This window comes from Littorina saxatilis, unplaced genomic scaffold, assembly GCF_037325665.1.
Source record: "Littorina saxatilis isolate snail1 unplaced genomic scaffold, US_GU_Lsax_2.0 scaffold_2268, whole genome shotgun sequence".
NCBI lineage: Eukaryota > Metazoa > Mollusca > Gastropoda > Littorinimorpha > Littorinidae > Littorina > Littorina saxatilis.
In genome coordinates this window covers 1-5,275 of record NW_027127544.1, presented here as the reverse complement: position 1 = coordinate 5,275, position 5,275 = coordinate 1, and the positions used below count along the sequence as shown (strand labels likewise).

The window sequence follows — 5,275 nt, the reverse complement described above, 5'->3', positions numbered from 1 at the left end:
AGTTGCAGTTCTAAGAGGACGTTAAAACTAGTTATCATCATCAACACACACACACACATATGAAAGAACCCATGTATATTTTATGATTGTTGTTTTGGTCTGAATACAATTTGGAATCTTACTACACTCTTGTTAATTGATTTTACATTTTGTTGTCAGAAGTATTTTGTTCGTCGGTTCGTGTCTGGTGCGTGTGGTGTGAATGCCGTCCTGTCAAATGTCTTTTAAAAACACATTCACGGTAACATCTTCGACGCAGACACAGACAGTTAGGAAGGGCTCTTAATATGGACCACTTTTTGTTTCATGCTGATAACTAGCGTGTTTTCTTGCGAAGAAGTTTTATTTTGTGTTTGGTAGTCCTTTATTTCTCTTAGGTTAACCGTTAGGCCTAATTAGAGTGAAATAGCTTTGATAAACATTCAACAAAAATTAAATACAGACAAAATCACAAATGGTCCATAATAGGAGCCTGGGCGCCTAATATGGACCAGTGAAGCGGCCTTCACAAATCACTGTAAAAAGCCCCCTATACTTCAAAATAACATGATACAACTTAGTGTACAAGTCAGTCTAATTCAAATATGCTTTAGATTGATCTGTTTCGGGTTGATGAGAGCATTATTTGAAGCACACCAGGAAACTAAAGAAGCTTATCAAAAACAGAGTGAAAATAAGTGAAATTGTCAACTTCCACGAAAAGAAGACTTTTTTTTTAATCTTGAGGACTAGTTATAGGTTATTTCCAGCAAGCTTCTTAATGAATTATTGAAAATAGCTTTTAGCTTTTTTTTCTCGATTTGTTGAAGGTGGTCCATATTAGGGGACTCGCACATACTTTGAGATCTTGCTATTATTTTTTGTTTGCACGGTAAAAACTCGGGGTCAACCCTGCTAAAATGTAACAAATGCGGTCTTAGCTGTCATATATAGCAATTTTTGTGTGATAAAAGCTTTGGCTGTGGACAGAAACGAGTTCGTTTTCGGCGGCAAATTTAGAGTGAACGCTGCCAAACTGAGTGAAAAAAAGAGAAAAAGCCTAACGGTTTTGAGATTTGTGTTTCTGCAATACAGCGGAAAATTTTTTTTTGAGCGCTCTAGCGCCGTTAGTTTTTCAGAACAGGAGGTGGTCCATATTAGGAGCCGGTCCATATTAGGAGCCCTTCCCTTATATCTACGTGAAGCCGCTACCACCGCTCGGCTTTTCACACACACACACTTTTTTTTAATTAGTGGCTTTTGGCACACGGCCTCATCATGTGCACTTGAAACAACTACAAAACACAACAACAGCATGGTTGTGCCTGTCGGGTTACACTGAGGGGCGGATCAGTTGCTTTGTAAGGCGGGGGGGGGGGGGGGGGGGGGGACTTTGAATCGAAAGTGAATGTGATGGGCGCGAAGCGCCCGAATTTGCTAGGGGGGTCCGGGGGCATGCCCCCCCGGAAATTTTTTTTGCCTAAAGAACTGAGCAAAATGGTGCCATCTGGTGCCATTTGAACTTAGAAATAGTCATAGAATCAGCATAGAAAAATCTTTTTTTTTCTTTTTTTTTGGGGGGGGGGCACGTGCCCCCTGTGCCCCCCCCCCCCCCCCCCCCCTCGTCCGCCCCTGGGTTATCACCATAAGGCGCCTGTACAGTTTGTCAGTCTCTCTTTTTAGATCAGTGGCCTGTGCCGGCGATAGTTTGGTAAAGTCGCGCAGACCGCGCATGCGCCATGTGCAGTAAAAGGTTATCGAAAATGGCGGATAAATCTAACTCGTGCTAAGAAACGTTTCAAAACCAAGCTTTATGGACGTTTTTATGACTACGTACTCCAGCAGACATCAACTTGGGGTCGACGTGTGTGGGTTTTGCTCAAAATACGTAAGTATTCGTCAGCCGTTTGGCTTCTCGAATTAAGTTTCAACTTTGTCTCTGTCTCGAACCACAGGCGGAAGGTATCGTTCACTGGACCACTACTTTCTATGACTCGTATGAGTTTGAAAGTAGTCTAGTGGTCCAGTGGACGATACCTTCCGCCTGTGCTCGAACCAAAATACTAAGCTTACCAGTTACCACACTGTCATACACATAGTCATAGTGATAGCACTGATACATTTGTACAGGTAAACATGGCTGTTTGCTGAAAATCAGTCTTTGTGAAAAATTGTAATGATGTCTCTGAAGTTTGAACTTTGATTCAGTCCCTAATTCATTCAGTGATTCATTTTGATGGGACGTCAACCCATGGTGAGGCTATAAATATTTGATCGTATTCTGCCGGTGCCATTGCCAACTGCCATGGTTGTTCTTGTGTGCACTAATTAGTAATTTACTAGCAATAGGAGTTCGAGTTCTACTATAGTAGTATTTTACTAAATCATTACTACTAGTACTCCCGGCCGGGTCATACCTAAGACTGTAAAATTGGCAATCTAGTGGCTGCTCCGCCTGGCGTCTGGCATTATGGGGTTAGGACTGGTTGGTCCGGTGTCAGAATAATGTGACTAGGTGAGACATGTTCACAGCCTGTGTTGCGACTTCTGTCTTGTGTGTGGCGCACGTTAAGTGTCAAAGCAGCATCGCCCTGATATGGCCCTTCGTGGTCGGCTGGGCGTTAAGCAAACAAACAAACAAACAAACAAACTACTAGTACTAAATACTACTGCTACTACTAGCTTTAAACAAGCTATGGTTTGAATGACCAGCTAAATGCTAATAGTAAATAAGTACATTATTTTTGCATCAGCGAGGTATACATAAATTTAACGAAGTGGATTCACAGCGCGCGGCGCGTTGTGCAGCGTTGCGATTTACAACGCGCGGCGCTACGAGGAACGCTGCGATTCACGACGCGCGATGTATTCTGCCGATACATTTCCTTCACAATCGCAAAGTTTACAACAGCTACATCTATCTGATCTATTTGAGAAATAAAACTGTCAATAAAGCGAAAAACAGAGCTGAGCCATTCTCTCTCTCTCACTCTTTCAACTGAATTCACCAGTATATCGCCGCGTCGATGTAAAAACGTGCCTGCCTCTGCTGAACAATCCTTCTCATTGCGGTCAATGCGCATGCGCCAATCTTGGACTTACAAAAATGCGACCCTTTGACCCATCGAACCATGGGTTAGGGTAAGGGTTAGGTTGTTCTTGACTTACTTGACTTATTCCTGTAGACTCCCTGTGGAGCATAGGGCCGCAGCCCGGATAAAGGAGGAGGGTTGGGCGTGGGGTTAGCAACTCCACCCCGCCAAAAAACCAACTTGCTACAGAAACCGTAGGTTGTTCACGACCTGATTAATCTCCCCATGTTAGCGCATGCGCATTGACCGCAATGAGAAGGACTGTTCAGGCAGAGTTTTCAGTTTGTGACACCGGCCTTGAATACTTGGCAGTCATACTCATATCACTACATGTCATTGCAATGGCTTCTACTATATATGGAAAGGAGCTGAGTTTTTAAACTGGGATGACGTTTTTAAACAATTATCCGAGTACAGTGCCGCGGAACTGTTAATCGGTGTCACACCAGTTAACACTTCAGCAGCCATTTTGGAATTCGCGCATGCGCAGATCATTTTTTCAGCGTGGGTTTTTTTTCCAGTTGATTTGAACGTGTATATAATTTTATATTCAGTCTGCATAAAGTGCAATATTGTAGTCTTGCAGCCCTGAAGTTGCTTTTGCGTGTCCAAAGAAAGAGTGTAAAATGTTGCTGATAATCATGCATACATGTACAAAAATAAAGCGCATCAACAATCTGCGCTGGTGAGAGCAATAACCGCGCTCTGGGAATTGCTGCGCTGCACAACGTGCCGCGCTCTGTGAATTGCCGCGCTCTGTGAATCGCTTGCCTAATATTTTATTAAAAAAATACCGCATGGTTTTGCTTGACCAAATCATTTAGGCCAACAAAAAAAAATTGTCTGTTTAGGGTAACCCGACCGACCCTGTGTTTTTGGCGCCGACCCTAAAACTTTTTTCTCAATTTCTACTTACCTCATTTTTCAAAAACCATATTTTTGCTATTTCAGAACGGAATATAGTCATGTTGCATATCAAATGAAAGGATTTTCAATGTCTGAGTTATTTAGACCATTTACGATGCTCTATAACAATTATTTCATTAAACACTTTCATTTGGATTCTAAAAATAAAAAATAAAAAAATAAAAAAAGTTGCCGACCGACCGACCCTAATTTTTGGGGGCATGTTACCCTAAACAGAACATTTTTTTTTTTGGCCTTATCAGCTAACAATATGCTTTTATTTCAGTTGGACCTGACTTGAGCATGGTTCCGTTGTCTCCGCAACAACAGCTTGGTTGCTCAAGAATTGCAGGCATGTCCAGTTTGCAGCATGTGCAGGCTGACCCCGCTGAGTGTGAAGATCTGATGGCTGATCTAGACACAACATAAGCTGCTTGACACTATTCCAAGGTAAGCAAGAAGCTTTGAAAATAGTTACTTAGTAAGTGTACATTTTTGTGGGTGAACCATCAGTAACCGTCTCCCCCCCCCCCCCCCCCCCCTTCGACACCCCCACCCACACATACAAACACGCACACAAACTTGGGTTTGTACTACAACTATTAGTATTAACTACTCTTCATAAATGAGTTATGTAATTCATCAGAGGTTTGAAGTCATTATGGTTTTGCAAATTAGTAAGAGACTATGTGGGTGCATGGATTCAGTAATGCGCAATTAATACATGCAATACTCCTGCTGGTGAGTTCACAACAAACAGGTACTACATTAGAACTGATCTATGTTATTTGTTAATGAGGATGATTAATCGTAATCTCACTGTCAAACTGTCATGATACTATTGCCATTGACAGTGCTAGATCACTTCATAAAGTTATTTTAGTAAGTAATCATATGATATTGATAATTTTGATATAGTGATTTACTGACGGTGACAATGACATGTTATCTTCATACTATTCAAGGTACAAGATGCTAAAAGTGCAGATATCAAGGGCTTGGGATTTCGGCTCCTGGAGATGCTACTTGTAACTCTTTTGTGAGTACCGGTACATGTATACTGGGTGTTTTCTCAGTTTTTGTCCGCTGTCAGTGTGAGATTTATATTGTGGTACAGTGGAACCCCCCTGTTAAGACCCCCCAATTTAAGACTCCCTCCTTTTAAAGACCTTGTTTTCTCAGACTTTCTGTTCATAACCTCTGTAAAATTACCCCCCTTTTAAGACTCCCTCCTTTTTAAGACTGAATTTTCTCAGATTATTGGAGGTCTTAAAAGGGGTGTTCCACAGTATAACCTG

General features: G+C 41.9%; 1 long non-coding RNA gene across 1 annotated transcript; it reads left to right on the top strand.

Moving 5' to 3' along the window:
• Positions 1-1,611: 1,611 nt before the first annotated feature.
• LOC138955967 (uncharacterized) lies at positions 1,612-5,258 on the top strand. The gene is made up of 3 exons (XR_011452441.1): positions 1,612-1,867; positions 4,264-4,427; positions 4,943-5,258. It is a non-coding gene; the product is annotated as an uncharacterized lncRNA (long non-coding RNA).
• The last annotated feature ends 17 nt before the right edge of the window (positions 5,259-5,275 follow it).